Source organism: Cebus imitator, unplaced genomic scaffold (genome assembly GCF_001604975.1).
Source record: "Cebus imitator isolate Cc_AM_T3 unplaced genomic scaffold, Cebus_imitator-1.0 Scaffold217, whole genome shotgun sequence".
In the NCBI taxonomy this organism is placed as follows: Eukaryota; Metazoa; Chordata; class Mammalia; order Primates; family Cebidae; genus Cebus; species Cebus imitator.
The window spans coordinates 2471608-2488646 of NW_016107532.1; the positions used below are offsets into that span (position 1 = coordinate 2471608).

General features: G+C 47.9%; 1 protein-coding gene across 11 annotated transcripts in view; it reads right to left on the reverse strand.

The window, feature by feature from the left end:
- The window catches only part of MAPT (microtubule associated protein tau), a 130404-nt gene extending 127804 nt beyond the window's left edge, over window positions 1-2600 (reverse strand). For 10 of the 11 annotated variants that reach the window (XM_017549298.2, XM_017549297.2, XM_017549292.2 and 7 more), the window contains exon 1: window positions 2262-2600. The gene's annotated coding sequence lies outside the window, so the exon portion shown is untranslated. Of the gene's footprint in view, window positions 1-109; window positions 1206-2261 lie in introns of those variants that run through there. The other variant, XM_037745986.1, reaches the window with a different exon arrangement.
- Between the last annotated feature and the right edge of the window lie 14439 nt (window positions 2601-17039).

Below are 17039 nucleotides of genomic sequence, written 5' to 3' on the forward strand. Positions count from 1 at the left end.
ACCTGGGAGGCCAGCGTGGAGGATTCAGCCCCTAGATGCTCATTCGTTTCAGAAGTGCGCCCCCCGCACCGGTTTTCAGTGACATAATTAGCCCGAAAACCGCACGTACCAGGTTCATCACAGGAGGGCGAGGCTCAGATTTGTTGTTGGCCAGGAGTTCCCCCTGCAGCCCCAGACTCGGTTTTGGGGGTGCGGTGAACTTGGACTCGGGTGAAAATCCCGCATTTCAGATAGAGAATATTAATCAGTACGGCCATAATATTAATAAAAATACACCTTGGGCCACCTATCTGTGTGTCTGTGGCCGCCAGGGGCCAATTAGAAAGAGCCACAGGCGCAGGGATTGGGGGCTTCCTCCTGTGTCCTCCAGGAGGCTGACTGGGCGCAGCCCCGCCTACCCCAGGGTCCCCAATCTCCTTGGGGAAGGGGTGGGGCCAGCCCCAAGGTTCCCTCTTCGGACGCCTGTGGTTCCCATGGCAATGCCCCATCCGCGCCCCCTCAAGTGGGCTCAGAAAGATGGGTGTGGCCGCAGCATCAGTCACCTTAAGTCCCCCTCCTCACACTCTCCCGCCAGGCGAAGCAACAGGCCGTAAAGCTGGAGGGGCCCCACGGGGGCTCCCCACCCATCCCCGGATGGGTAGCCAGCATCCCTCCCTGGGCAACCTGATGTGGCGTGGTCCTCAGGACACTCGGGGTATGGGGAGGGGCGGGATCCCACTACCACAGCCTGCAGCGAGCGCAGAGACTCGAATCCCACCCCTTCAGAAGCTTCCTGGCGCCGACAGACTCCGAGACGAGGCAGCGCGCGGTCACGCCCGTTCCAGGCGTGCCGGGGGCCGGGGATTGACTCAGGTTCATCTACCCCAGCAAGCCTGGGGATCCAACAATGGGCTTGGAAATGAGGAGCGAAAAAAGGAAAGAGAGGTCCGTGGGGGTAGAAGGGAGGTTGGCTAAACACCCTCAGAATAAAAGCCAGAAACCAGGGCTGAGAGCGCAGATCACGTAACCTCTACAGACAAAGCAAAGAGCCCCCGAAGGAGGTGCTGGGTGAACGCTCCCAGTGCTCATGCCCGCAGCAGCAAAACGCCAAGATTTTAGCGCCGATTGTCCCCCTTCGTTTAATGCCAGGCCCCGCCCTGTCCTCCGAAGCCTGGCCACCCGGTTTGGCATGGCACCAAAGACGTGACACGCCGAAAAAAGATGGCACCTCGCGTTCCGAGGGGAAAAAAACGGGGGTGGGGGCGGGAGTGGGAGGAGGCACAGACTATCCTCCCCCTTCCTCGCCCACCAAGGTCCACACCCACTGCCGCAGTGAGGGGAGAGCCTTGCGCGCCAGCCCTGCGCCTCCGGCAGGGAGCGCACACGCCAGGAGCCCGGCGTGTTGAGCGCTGAGAAAGAAACCCGCCCCGAGATGCACCTGCAGCCCCTGCGCCCGTCAGTGCAAGGCTACAGCTGTGCCTGCCTGCGAGCGGGGATCGGCGGCCGCCGAGTCCATCCGTGTCGCCAGGCCAGGTGACCCCTGCCTTTGCGAGCGTGCACACTGGAAGCCGCGCACTCTCAGGAACGTCGCTGCTCGAGTCTCTCTGCCAGGCGTGCGCAGGGGGAAGGGCAGCTAAAGTGACAGAGCCTGGACCCCTCCCCATCTCCTCGATTCCTCCCAGCCCCCAAATGTCCCCTACGGGTTTCTGAAGGAGGAAATGGGGAGGGGGCCGGCCACCATCTAAAAGCAGGGGCAGTGAAGGCCCTGTCGGAACCACTGCTCGGGAGGGGCAGGGAGGGGCATGCAGGGAATCATCTTTTCTAGAACCCGATCCGCATCTTCTTTACGGCTGACGGCGAAAAGCGGCAGGGACAGCGGATTTTGGGTTCGGTTTTGGGGGTCGTTATTGGACCCCCTACACACACACACGCCCATTGCGGCAAGAGGCTGCGATCGAGAGTGAAGAGTAGCCCCCTCCTCCAAGTCAACGCCGCCGCGCCCCACCCTGCGAGCACAGCCTCCACCTGGGGTCGGCGCGAAGCGGGAGGTGTGGACCCTCCAGCACACACACTCCCGCGAGCGTGCATCCCTTGCTCACGTCCCTTTCCAGGCCGCCCTGGCCCCAGGCCCCGAGCAGCAGGAGTAGGGAGGGGCCCTGCGGCAGCCCCGACCGATGCCCGGCGCACGAAGCCCCCGTCTGCAGCGGGGGAGGGCGAGGGGCGGCGACGCGGGGGTGCGCAAGGGCGGACGGCGAGGCAGATTTCGGAGCCTCGGCGCTTACCTGATAGTCCACAGAGGCGAGGACGGGAGAGGACGGCGGAGGAGGAGAAGGTGGCTGTGGTGGCGGCGGCAGAAGGTGGGCGGTGGCAGCGGCGCTGCTGCTGGTGCCGGAGCTGGTGGGTGGCGGTGACTGCGAGGGCGCGCGCCGGTGAGAGGGCGCGTTCCCGAGGCCGGCGGGCGGCGCAGGCGCGAGCAGCGGGAGCACGAGCCTCCCCAGGGGAGGGGGCGGGCAGCGTCCGCAGGCGCCTTCTCCTCCGGCCACCAGTAGGCGCGCGCGAGCGCCCCACCGCTCGGCCGTCCCGCGCCTCCCGGCTCTCTCCTCTCGGCGCTGCCCTTTCCCGATCCTCCTCCCCGCACGCCTCAGGCCGCGGCGCTGACCGCAGCGCGCACGCGTGTTCCGTGGCGCACGCGCACTCTCCGCCTCCTGTTGCTGTCGCCTTTGTCTTGTCGGAGGGGTCCCCTTCTTCAAGCCCTGAGGGGTCGGGGCAAGGCCAGTGGCTCTGCCCGTGGGTCTGCTGCCCCTTTCCTTTCAGTCAGCCTGGGGCGGTGTCCTCTTCTGGAGAGGTCCTGAGCGGGCTTCCACGTGGCCGGCCCCCCCGTCCGTCGACCCCGACCCTCCGGGACCCGAAACCTCTCCCTGGCTGAGGTCGCTTTCCCCCGGGCTGCTTTCTTTCTCCTGGCTCTTTTCCCACCTTTTTTGTTACTGACCAAGGTGAAATTTCCTTAACAAATCCACTTAAAGCAAGCTAATTCAGTTACAGTGCAGTAGAACTGTACTTTTTTAAAAAAGCATTTGAATCTGTGATGTATCTAACCGTGACGCTAGAAACAAAAAATCATAAATTAGACGAAATTCAAATAGTGCCTAGCACATCGCAGAGCATTTGCATACTCACAGTTACTTGTATCACGTCTTTTGAAACACCTTCTTCACACTGTAGGTAGAGCTTGAAGTCTGAATGTTTAAGGGCCACCTAGAGATTGTCCCCTGGAATATGCACCTCAGCCTGAAACCGAGGCAGTCCTCATTCTGCTCATCACTCAGGACCCAGGCTTTGGCCTTAGCTTGCAGTTTTCATTTCTCCAACATCAAATTTAAGCCCTGGCAGCGCGTGGATTCTATGTATGGGGGTTTAGGGCAGCCATCTCCTCCTAGGGAGATGGGAGGTTGTCTTGAAGCTCCAATTTACATAGCTCTTACATGCTTTTTTAAAAACCAACATATGTTATCGATTAATAGAAAAAGCAAGTAAAATGCTTTATTCATACTGAGTTTCTGGAACTGACCTTTTTTTTTTTCATCCATATAAACTTTATTTTTAAACAGAGGGGCATATACCCAAAAAAGTAGGACAGAACCACCGTGAGAGCTTGCTCAAAGTGATCTGCCCTTGGCTTCTGACTTCAGAATGTCTCATGAGCCAAAGGCTTGGGGATGGAGCCGCCCCTTGATGGTGTACACTTAGAAAGGTCGATGGAATTGACCTTTTCTTGGGAAAAGGTCTTTCTCAGGCTGGAGTGCAGTGGTACAATCATAGCTCACTGCAAGCTTGAACTCCTGGGCTCAAGCAATCTTAAATACTATACTATTATACTATTATTATACTCTTATAAATACTAGTTATTTCATTATCATCTTTGTAATCAATGCTTTTGCTACACATTATTTTATTTCTATATGTAAAATAAACTGTAGCAGTCAGCACTCCTCTACATTCAAATTTCACATTATTCCCTCTCTAAGATAACAGTATAATTGAGAACTGACAGGGACCTAATGACACTGTGGTCCCCACACACTGAATGGTCACATTTGCCTAAAATGAAATAACGAATGCTAGAAACAATTTTAAGCAGACATGTCATTTTAACTGTATGTGATGCAGAGTTGAATGTTCATTCTAGGTAATTTAGTCACTGTAGGTAACTAATGGCTCACACTAATTCAGGCCAAGAAAATGCATTCCCTCTCTTTCTTCCTGTCCCTTCCTCTTGCTGAAATAGAAATCTCATGGTTGTGTATGTTACACAAACAAGCCCAGTTATGTAGGACCACAGAAGGCAGAATAGCAGAGGGGAAAGAAAACTGGATTGAGTGCCAGGAGAGTTGGGTCCTAATCATAGCCACCTTGTATGACCACAGACAAATTCATTCATTACCTTCTCTGGGCTTTTAGTTTCTTTATTTGATGGTGTTCCATATGGGGTTAATACTGAGGTCCATGTATTTGTAGAATTGGAGGTTCTGCCACTAAATCTAAATCTATCAACAAAGCAAGCTAAACTGTTATAATAAATAGGCCCCAAAACATAATGGTTCAAACCAACTCCTCCAGCAGTCTTGGGTGAGTGTTCCAGGTTGGTAGCCAGCCTTCTCCGTGGAAGTTTTGGGACTCAGGCTCCTTCCATCTGTGTTTGCATCAGCCCTTAGGGACTTGTTGCATACACCAGCAAGAAGCTGGGAAGGACGTGGGACTGAGTACAGAGGGTGCTTGATCAAGGTGGCCGGAACATGAGATTGGATAAGGGAGACTGTTGATTTGGGAGCATTCTATCCCATAATACACAATTTAACATCCTGACAAAGATTCTCAGAGATTCTGTGAACTCTTAGAAGCTCTTAGAAGCATGAAAACAATAAAGGCCTGTACTAAGTGGGATAGAAAAGCCATTTCCCTGGTGGACAGTAGAGGAAAGTGTCACGAGGTCAAGGGCAGTAGCCTGCTGGAGTAGACACACTGCAGAACGTCCAGAAAACCCACCCAATGATCATGCGCCGTAGGGAGGCGCAGGGGACAGCCGTTCTGAGGACATCAGAATGTCCTGATGAGAGGGATGCCAGCATCAATAAAAAATACAGGCTGGGTAGGGTGGCTCACACCTGTAATCTCAACACTTTGGGAGGCCAAGGTGGGAGGATCACTTGAGTCCAGGAGTTTGAGACTAACCTGGGCAATGTGGCAAAACCCCGTCTCTACAAAAATTAACCAGGCTTGGTGCCGCATACCTGTAGTCCCAGCTACTCAGGAGGCTAAGGTGGGATGATTGCTTGGGCCTGGGAGTCCGAGGCTGCAATGAGCCAAGATCACACCTACTGCATTCCAGCCTGGGAGAAAGAGCAAGACCCTGTCTCATAAATAAATAAATAAATAAATAAATAAAGTAAATAAGTAAGTAAATAAATAAAAGAAATTCAGACTTAGCTGTCCTCTGTAGGCCAATACTGGATGGGAGAGGTTCTTATAGAATTAGGCCTACTGATAGCAGAGAGAATGACAGAACCCAAAACAACAGAGGTGGTTTGGCCCTTAACTCTCTGTGTAGGTATGGGGGTAATTTTTCCTGGTCGCAACCTTGTGCTTATCTCTAGGGGATCCTGGAGCCATAGTGCTGACCCTTGGTCCATCCAGAATGGAATTTGCAAACCAGTTATTAGTGTAGTTCTGTACTGAGTCCGAAAAATACTACAGATATCCTGTACCAACTGGTCACCATTGTTTAGTGAAAATGTACAGATTGATTATTTGCACCTGGTTTCTGTTAGGTTATCTTAGTGAAGCCTGATCGTGCAAGCTGGTTTTGGCTATGTGACCAGATGGATATTAAAGACCACCTTAGGTGAGATTGTGATTTCCCTGAGACCAAGGCATTTTGCATGTATCTTGGTGGTTTATCATCCTAAGATCAAGTACATCCTGTGTGCCTGAAAGGAAGATGCACCAGGATGTCATGGACAGCTCTGGCATTTGCCTTTATCCTGCTATATTACTTTCTTTAGTTTTATGAAAGCCCTATGTGAGTGTACTTTCTGGAGTCTTGCGATTCCTTTCACCATCTGCGGAGGCACAACTGATGCACCATCAGAAGCCAGGCAAATGCACTGATCGTAGTAACTGGCCGGGTTGGAGTGGCATCCCAGGAGCCTGGTCTACAGAGAGTTATGGAAGTGGGTAACAGAGCACAGAGTCCATGGGGGCAAAAGAGATGGGAGACTAAAAGGGGAACTGCTCACCCTGCACCATCAGAATAAATCGTGATAAATTATCGGGAAGCTAAAGCAGACACCCCAGTAAAAAGTCACACTCCACTGCCAAGTTTTCAGATCCAGAACCAGCTGATTGAAAGGAAGCCTGGCTCCTCATTAAGAAGGATTGTTCGGCACCATGGCAAATGGGGAAAGAGGAATAGCCAACTATTCTGAGAACTGTGAGACACGGTGCCTGAGTTGGCACTGATAACCAGAGACCTGAAGTATCTTCATGGCCTTCATTAGAATGGAAGCATATGGAGAGCCGGTAATGAATGGAGTCCTGGCCAAGGTCTAGCTGACAATGAGTCCACTGGGTCCACAGACCTCATCCAGTCATTATCTCCATCTTCCCACATGAAAAATCTAGGTAGAAATATTTGCCCCCCACCTGATCTACAGGTGGAGTGACAGCCCAGGAGCTTGATCTACAGAGAGTTGTGAAAGTGAGTAATAAAACACAGAGTCCCTGAGGGCAAAGAGAGATGGGAGACCAGAAAGGGGACTGCTCAACCTGCACCATCAAAAGAAACCAAAAATGAATGATTCCTGGAGTGTGCGTGATCCTTTCCTATACATATGCTGAATTGGCTTGTGGAGTAAGAACTGGAGTAGTCGAGAGGCCTCCAAACAGTCCCCTTGTACCCGAGGTCAACATAATAAATCAGAAACAATATTGCCTCCTGGGATGAAAGAGCTGAGGAGATTAATGCCACCCTTAGGGACCCGAAGGATGCAAGGGTAATAGTTACTGTCTTATCTCTAGTATGGCTCATGTAGGAGAAGAGGTATTCTTTTTTTTTTTTTTTTTTTTTTTTTGATAGAGTCTTGCTCTGTCACCAGGCTGGATGCAGTGGCATGATCTCTGCTCACTGCAACCTCCAACTCCCTGGTTCAGGCAATTTTCCCACCTCAGCCTCCTGAACAGCTGGGATTACAGGCATGTGCCACCACGCCCAGCTAATTTTTGTACTTTTAGTGGAGATGGGGTTTTACTATCTTGGCCAGGATGGTCTCAATCTCCTGACCTCATGATCCACCCGCCTTGGCCTCCCGAAGTGCTGGGACTACAAGTGTGAGCCACTGCACCGGCTGAGGAATTCTATGGAATTACACTAAACTACTGGAAACTAAATGGAGAGTAGCCCCCATTGCACCTGCCGTGCCAGATATGGTATCTTTGCTAGAATAGATTAACAGTTTCAGACACATAGTGTGTGGCCATTGTTAAGAGAATTCATTCTTTTCTCTCCCTATCTGAAAAGAGGATTCAAAATAGTCCACATGCCCATGGAATGGACAGCAGTATACAATTTCCCCTCAGGGCTACATTAACTTTTTCACCTTCTGTCATGATCTGGTCTGTGCCAATTTTTCAGTATATTGACCCTCATCTCCAAATCACCCTGCATTACCTGCTTTGTGATAATGGAGCTAGACACTTTAAGCATTTCTTGCTTGTGGTGAGCATTATGTTAAGCTTTGTCGTAGGTGCCCTAGAGTGACAAAGCAAAAAGAAAAGGCTTTCTAGTGGGGTGCAGTGGCTCACGCCTGTAATCCTAGCACTTTGGGAGGCCGAGGCAGGTGGGTCACCTGAGGTCAGGAGTTTGAGACCAGCCTGGCCAACATAGTGAAACCTTGTCTCTACTAAAAATACAAAAATTTGCTGGGTGTAGTGGCAGGCACCTGAGGCAGGAGACTCGCTTGAACTTAGGAGGTGAAGGTTGTGATGAGCCAAGATCACGCCACTGCACTCCAGCCTGGCAGCACAGTGAGACTCCATCTCAAACAAACAGAAAAACACACAAAAAGGAAAAGGCTTTTCTTGCTGTTTCTGAAATGCTTGGGTTTTGCTTCTGCTTGCTTCTACTCTATGGTTGCCAGAGGCATAGGAGAGAGGGCCTCTGCCCCAGCTGCATACTCAGAGTATGGGGTTCTTGGTGAGCTTCACAGCATTGGCCTCAGCTTAGTGCCCAGCTCACTGAGGCTCTCCCGATGAGAGGGCTTCACACTGCTGTACTAGGGATTAAGCTCCTGACACCCTGACTCCTCCGTGTGTCCACCTGCCAGTGCTCACACACCTGTATCCTGCAGGGCTGCTTCTTGGGGCAACCCTAATGCAGACATGGCACACCCCAGGACTTACTCTGCCCCAGTGCAAGCAGGTTCCTGACACCCTGATTACCTCTGTGCACTGGCCACAAGCATCTTTATAATTCCTCCTCTGTTGGAATCACCACTTGTTTATATTAAACTTTTTCTGTCCAAATTACTTTGTGGCTTCTGTTTTTGTTTGGACCCTGAATGATACAAAGTGATCTGGGCCATCTGGACATTTTACAGAACATTGCCTTGATCTGTTTTGTGAATGACATCCTGCTAAATGGACCAGAGGAGCAAAAAGTGGCTAGCCTGTTAAAGGCATTGGTAGGTTACGCACACTCCAGAGGGCAGGAGAGGAATACTACAGAGATTTAGGAGCCTGTACACCAGGAACGATTTTAAGGGTCCTATGGGCAGGGGCATGTCAGGAGAGTCCACCCAGAGTCAAAATCAAACGATTGTATCTTGTATTTCCCACTATGAAAAGGCAGCACAAAACCTAGACGTTCTCTTTGGCTTCTGGGGATAGCATCTTCCATACCTGGGAATACCATCTTGACCAATGATAACCAGCTAACCTGAAAGGCTGTCAGCTTGAAGTGGGACCCAGAACAAGAAAGGGCTCTACAGCAGGTCCAGGCGGCAGTGCAAGTAGCCTTGCAATTGGGCCATCAACCCAGCACACTCTATAGTGCAAAAGGCACTAGTGATGAGAAAGATGCTGTGTAGAGCTTGCAGCATGCCCCAGTGGGAGAATCACAGTGCAGGCTCCCAGGGTTCTGGAGCAAGGCCATGCCATCTGCAGTGGAGGATCATATGCCTTTGGCAAAACAACTCCTGGCACGCTGCTGTGCCCTGGTAGAAATGGAGTGCCTGATGGTGGGATACCAAGTGAGCTTGCACCTGGATCTGCCCTTCACTAACTGGGTTACATCAGATGAGTTACATTATAAGGTTAGGCAAGCCCAGCAACAATCCATCGTTATATGGAAGTTGCCCATTTGGGATTGAGCGTGGACAGGACCCGGGCCACAGGCAAGCTCCACGTGAGTCTATTCAGATCCCCAAGCCATCCACCACCAGAGTTGCACCAGAACCCTCCCTCTGCACCCACCTAAGGTTATAGGAGGGTTCTCTTCTGACCAGCTGGGGGAAGAGGAAAGAACAAGTTTGGTTTATGAATGACTTGGCCTGGTTTGTGGGTTCAGGGTGAAAATGACAGGAAATATACTACAGTCTCACTCAGGGCTGGCCTTGAAAGACAGTGGCAAGGCAAAACACTCCTAATGGGCAGGGATTTGGTTGGTGCAGCTGTTCGCCCATTTTGTATGGACAGAGCAGAGCTCAACGTGAGAATATATACAAACTCCTGGGTAGTGGTGAATGGCTTGGCCAGCTGATCATAGACATGGAAAGAGAATGATTAGAAGATTGGAGACAAGGAGATCTGGGCGGAGGCATGTGGATGACATAGGCAAGAGTGCACCAAGGGCCAGTGCTGGTGGCTCGTGCCTATAGTCCCAGCACTTTGGGAGGCTGAGGCAGGCAGATCACCTGAGGTCAGGAGTTCAAGACCAGCCTGGCCAACATGGTGAAACCTCATCTCTACTAAAAATACAAAAATTAGCCGGGTGTGGTGGCTCATACTGTAATCCCAACTACTCAGGAGGCTGAGGCAGAATAATTGCTTGAACCGGGAGGCGGAGGTTGCAGTGAGCGGAGATCATGCTACTGCCCTCCAGACTGGGCAACAGAGTGAGACTCCACCTCAAAAAAAAAACTGGATAATGATAATAAATGACCATGTAACTGGTTTGAGTACTTATTATACTATGTTTTTTTTTTTTAATTATTATTCTAGAGTGTACTTCTTCTACTTGTTAAAAAAAAAGTTAACTGTGAAACAGCCTCAGGCAGGGCCTTCAGGAAGGATTCCAGAAGAAGACATTGTGATCATAGGACATGACAGCTTCATGCGTGGTGTTGTCCCTGAAGACCTTCCAGTGGAACAAGCTGTGCAGGTGGAAGACAGTGGTGATGCTGATGACCCTGCCCCTGTGTAGAACCAGGCTAATATGTGCATTAGTGTCTTAGTCTTTACCAAGAAAAGTGTAACAAGTAAAAAAACCAAAAGAAATAGAAAAAAGCTTATAGGATAAGGACATAAAGAAAGAATATTTTTGTATAGCTGAAAACACATTTGTGTTTGAAGCTAAACGTTACCACAAAACAGTCAAAAAGTTTTAGAAATGGAAGGATTTATAAAGAAAAAAAAGTTACAGTGTGCTAAGTTTAATTTATTGTTGAAGAAAAATAATGATAGTAAGTTTAGCGTAGCCTAAGTGTACAGTGTTTATAAAGCCGACAGTGTGTAAAGTGATGTCCTAGGCCTTCAAATTCACTCACCACTCACTTGCTAACTCACCCAGAGAAACTTCCAGTCCTGCAAACTCCATTCATGGTAAGTTCCTAAACAGATGTACTGTTTTTCATCTTTTTATTTATTTTTTGAGACAGAATCTCACTCTGTCTCCCAGGGTGGAGTGCAGTGGTGCAATCAAAGCTCACTGCAACCTTGAACTCCTGGGCAGCTGGGATTGCAGGTGCATGCCACCCTACCTGGCTAACTTTTGATTTTTTTTTTTTTTTTTTTTTGTAGAGACAAGGTCTCGTTGTGTTGCCTAGGCTGGTCTTGAACTCCTGGGCTTAAGTGATCTTTTTGCCTGAGCCTCCTAAAGTGCTGGGATTACTGGCATGAGCCACTGCATTTATACTGTTTTATATCATTTTTACTGTACATATACTATGTTTAGAAACATTTAGATGCACCAATACTTACTATTGTGTTGCCATTGCTGCAGTACTTTGTACAGTAATATGCTGTACAGATTTGTAGCCTAGGAGCAATAGGCTACACCATATGGCCCAGGAATTTGGCAGTGCCTAGTGCCATCTAGGCTAAGTACACTCTACGACATTCACATGAAGAAATCACCAAATGAATGAACCAGTGCAGGCCCGACCACAGCCTCTGCCGACCACAGTCCCCCATGTCCCCCCCCCCCCCCCCCACAGCAGAGGCTATGGTCGGGCCTGCATTGCAGCTGACTTTTCCTTCCGCACAATCTTGCTTCCTTTCCCTCCCTCCACAGGTACTGATCCCACAGGCACTACCTAATAAATACCCTACATGCTAAACTCTGCCTCAGAGAACCCAGCCTGCTTCTTCACTAATGCTTTAACACCCAAATCTAGCAGTGGCCTTAGTAACTCTCCTAATTGCAAATTGTGGTAAATATAAATATTTGTGATATCTGTAACACATGTCCTTTAATCTGAAAATATCTGTTAATGACAAAGTCACTCATATTGTTAATACTACATTCATTATTAAAATGCTATATTTCAGTAGATGTTGTAAAAAATAAACTTTTCCCTGCTAAGTTCATGAATCTTCAGCTTAAGAACCTCTATGTTTTTTTCTATATAAAAAGGAGTTTAATAAATCCGCTTGATTGACCTGCATAAAGGCTACAATGGGATGAAATGAGCATTTCCTAATGACTGCATCAATTAGTTTTAGGTTCAGCTTTTGAGTAACAAAAGTGCAAAGCAACAGTTGTTTAAACAAGACACATTTGATTTCTCTCTTACGTAGAAGTCCAGAAGTAGGAGTCAAAGTCTGTTTTAGAAGCTCCAAGACCATCAGGGAGCTCCTATCCAGCTATGTGGTTTCTCTACCATCCTTAGCATGCTGCCTCATAGTCCAAAACGACTGCCTGAGCTCTAGTCATCACATCTGCATTCTAGCCCCCAGAAAGAAGGAAGAGATGAGGAAGGGAACAACTTTACTTTAAGGACATTTCCTGGAAGTCACACATGACATCCTTGCTAACATCCTATTTGCCAGAAAATTTAGACATTACCAAACATAGTTGCCAGTGAGTCTGGAAAATGTATTTTTATTACAGGGTCTTGTGTCCAGCTAAATACCAGCTATAGGGGGAGATGTGGACATTGGGGAACAGCCACAATAATGCTAAGAAGCCATCACAGTTGGTAATTCCTCCCAGTTATGATGAGCAGCTTACTCTTTCTTTTAGAAGTAGTTTCATGAAAATACTTTCATAAAAAGGCATTTTCTACTGAGACAGATGACAGCCTTCAAGAGCAACATTCCTTTATTTTCTATTGTAAATTCAGACACCGAATCCAGGGCATATTTAGACAGACTAACATGCATTTGTTCTACCTAACTGACTGCTAGGCAGGGTGCTTTGATGAGACACAACAGTCCTCTCGCAAAGCCAATATTGGGAAATATCGATATAAAATACAGCTAAATTAGAAAGAGAGTATTAACATTACATACAAATACTTCTCTCTACAGAATGAACCATTACCAGATTCTCCTAAGCATCGATTCTGCTGTTGCAAATGAAATATGAGTTGATTTATGCACGAATTTTCAACATCTTAATTACATAAAAAGGGGCAGATCCAAGCTTTCATTTTCCTGGACTTACCTTTCACTGATTATTGTTTACACTCACATTTTCCTTTCTGTGTGTCTATTTCCTGGATGCCTCCTTCCCACCTGCCCTTCCCTCCATTACCCTGCCAGCGACAACGGCCCCTTGTCTAGGTTTCTTGGATTCTGGCAAGAAGCAGGTAACTGCAGATGAGGGTTTGAGTTACCCATGACTCAGCAGCATAACTCTATTGTCAAAAAAGCAAGGATGATCCTGGGGTCCAGAAATAGGGACAAGGCATCCCAGATCGGTGAGCTCACCCTCTCATCATATTTGGCATTGCGCAGACACCCTGGATATCCTAGCACAGGGGATGACACATAATTTGAAGAGTGTCCCAAATATGAAACTTGAAAAAGATGAGCAGAAATCCCTTTCATGTAAACCATGCTATCAGTGGTGAAATCCTACTTTATGGAAGATATAATTGGAATTTTAAAAGTTGCAAAAATATTAAGATATGAGTCAAATTTCATGACCTAGAGTCTGGCGTTGACACCTATTTTATTTAGATACAGGGTCTCACTCTGTCACCCAGGCTGAAGTGTAATGCTGTGATCCAGAGCTCACTTGCAGCCTTGAACTCCTGGGTTCAAGTGATCCTCCCAACTCAACCACCAGAGCAGCTGGGACTACAGGCACGTACCATCATGTATAGATAATGTAAAGCAAATTTTTTGTGGAGACAGGTTCTCACTGTGTTGCCCAGTCTGGTCTTGAACTCCTGGGTTCAAGCCATCCTCTTGCCTCAGACTCCCAAGTAGCTGGACCACAGGCGTAAGCCACTGTCCCTAGCTTGGACTTCATTTTTCATAAGCTACTCTTTATTCTGGATGAAAAGAATTAGCATCTCTTTTTCTAAGTAGTACTAAGTACAGCCACTCACTGTTGTTGTTAGATTGGTATTCTGATTTTTCTTTTAAAATCAGAGAGGCAGACTGTTCATCTATTCATCCATTCAACAGGCGTGTGAGTGTCCCTGTGCACCATGAATACAGTGATGACTAAGACCTCAAGTTGCTTACAGTGCAGTGATTTGCAGGTGAGTTATTAATTTATATTGATCTGGCCAGGTGCGGTGGCTCACACCTGCAATCCCAGCACTTTGGGAGGATGAGGTGGGCAGATCACCTGAGGTCAGGAGTTCGAGAACAGCCTGGCCAACATGGTGAAACTCCATCTCTGCTAAAAATACAAAAATTACCCGGGCGTAGTGATGCACGGTTGTAATCCCAGCTACTTAGGCGGCTGAGGCAGAATTGCTTGAATCCAGGAGGCAGAGGTTGCAGTGAGCTGAGATCATGCCACTGCACTCCAGCCTGGATGACAGAGCAAGACTCTGTCTCAATAAATAAATAAATAAACAAACAAAAATTTATATTGATCTTGAGAATTTGGGGTTAACCACTCTGAAAAGGCTACATACTGTAGGATTCCAACCATATGACATTCTGGAAAAGGCAAAACTATGAAGACAGCAAAGAGATCAGTGGCAGCCGGGGGTTAGCGGAGAGGGAATAGGCAGAGCACGGGGGATTTTTAGGGCAGTGAGGCTCTTCTGTATGATATTATAATTGTGGATACATGTCATTGTATATTTGTTAGAACCTGCAGAGTGTACAACAGCAAGAGTGAGCCTTAATGTAAACTATGGACTTTGGGTGATAACGACTTGTCAAGGTAGCTTCCTGGATTTTAAGAAATGTACCACTACGGCGGGGGGGCCGGGGGGGGATTGTGCATGGATGGAGCAGAAGGTATACCAGAATTTTCTGTACTTTCTGCTCAATTTTGCTGTTAACTTAAAATTGTTCTTAAAAATAGTCCATGTTTCAAATGGAAAATGAAAAATAGGCGGTGTGGTGGCTCATGCCTGTAATCCCAGCGCTTTGGGAGGTTGAGGCGGCAGATAGCTTGAGCTCAGGAGCTCGAGACCAGCCTGCGCAACATGGCGAAACCCTGTCTCTGCAAAAAATGCAAAAATTATTTGGGTGTGGTGGCGTGGTGGTCCCAGCTACTGAAGAGGCTGAGGTAGGAGGATCACCTGAGCCCAGGAGGTCAAGGCTGCAGTGAGCCAGGATTATGCCACTTTATTCCAGCCCGGGCGACAGAGTGAGAACCTGTCTCAAAAAAATAAAAATAAAAATAAAACATAACTGGGGAAATGCACAAAAATTGGTGGTTAGATACCCCCCGCAAAGCTTCAAATGATCACTTTCAACTATTGTGTGTACCATACATCCTTTAAAAATGAAATTCCTTATTTATTTATTTATTTTTTGAGACGGAGTCTTGCACTGTTGCCCGGGCTGGAGTGCAGTGGCGCGATACCGGTTCACTGAGACCTCTGCCTCCTGGGTTCAGGCGATTCTCCTTGCCTTAGCCTCCCAAGTAGCGGGAATTACAGGTGCCCGCCGCCACATTCAGCGAATTATTTTGTATTTTTAGTAGAGATGGGGATTCATGATGTTGGCCAGGCTGGTCTAAAACTCCTGACCTCGTGATCCACCCTCCTCTGCCTCCCAAAGTGCTGGGATCACAGGCATGAGCCACCATGCCTGGCCCTAAAAATGAAATTCTAAGCAATAAATTATACACTTTGATGACAAAGGAAAGTCCCTGCTGAATTCAGTGGATCAGCTTGGAGATTACACTCTGAAGGAATTGTGTTCTATACCTTTTTTCCCCCATATGGGAAACGATCTGTGCTTTCAAATACAATGTTTTCTTTTTTAAAAAAAAATACACTGACACTCATGATTTCTAATACGTGCTTTAAAATGGTAAATAAAACCCGTCAGTGCAGTGTCTGGTGTTTCAAATATGCAATTGCCCTAGAAGAATCCCTGCCCTGAGCAGCTCCAGGAGTTTACTCATCCCTCTGTTCTGGAAAATTGTGAAGCACCAGGCCGCCTAGACTGTTCTCTCAACACATTGCTGGGTGGGTTGCTACATTTCTGTCCACACTGGTGGGTCCAAGATGCACTGATTTCCTGATGCTTCTCCACATGGGAATGAATGCAGAGAGTGTCAGTGCTGACAGCTGACACAGCAGAGAAAGCCTGGGGGCTCTGAGGCTTCGCTCTTGTCTAGCTTGCCTTGCATCAAGGAATGAACTGTAAGTCACCCTCTGACAGGCTGTCCCTAGGCTGACATAGTGTCTGTTTGAGCACTGCTATGTAGTGTGGATGTATATAAGTTCCCATATCTTCAGTCTTCAACTCATAGATATTTCTAAATTCACTCATGTCCTTCTCCCGTATTCGAGGAGAAATGTCTGTAGAGAGAATAAAAATATTCTGGTAAAATGTTCTTATGCACGTAGTAGTCGTTGGCTGTACGGAGAATTTAGGAGTTCATATTTATGGTTTGGATCCTTATTATTTATGATTCTAATATTTGCAAACTTTTCTACTTGCTAAAAATGTAACCCCCAAATCAAGGCTCAGGGCACATTTGTGGCTATTCATGGACACGTGCAGGGTGGCAAAGACTTTGCTTGCTCTGAGATGTGTTCCCCGCTGAACTCAAGCAAAGCAGCACCCTGACTGCTTGTTCAGCTCTCATACTGTAACAAGTGTCCTTTTCATGGTCTATTTAGTGCCACATATTTTTTGCATTTTGTAATTTTCATTGGTGATTTCATTTTTTTTTTTTTTTTCTTTTGGGATGGAGTCTCACTCTGTCGCCCAGGCTGGAGTGCAATGGCGTGATCTCGGCTCACTGCAGCCTCCACCTCCTGGGTTCAAGCAATTCTCCTGCCTCAGCCTCCAGAGTAGCTGGGATTACAATCGCCCACCACCATGCCTGGCTAATTTTTTTGTATTTTTAGTAGAGACAGGGTTTCACCATTTTGGCCACCCTTGTCTTGAACTCCTGACCTCAGGTGATCCACCCACCTCGGCTTCCTTCACAAGTGCTGGATTACAGGCATGAGCCAGCGGCACAGCCAATTTCACTGTTTAAAATGGCCCTTCAGTGCAGTGCTGAAGTGTGTCTAGTGTTTCTATACTCAAGAAGGCTGTGGTTGGGCAGACTTGGAGGCTCACGCCTGTAATCCCAGTACTTTGGGAGGCTGAGGTAGGAGAATCCCTTGAGGCTAGGAGTTGGAGGTCAG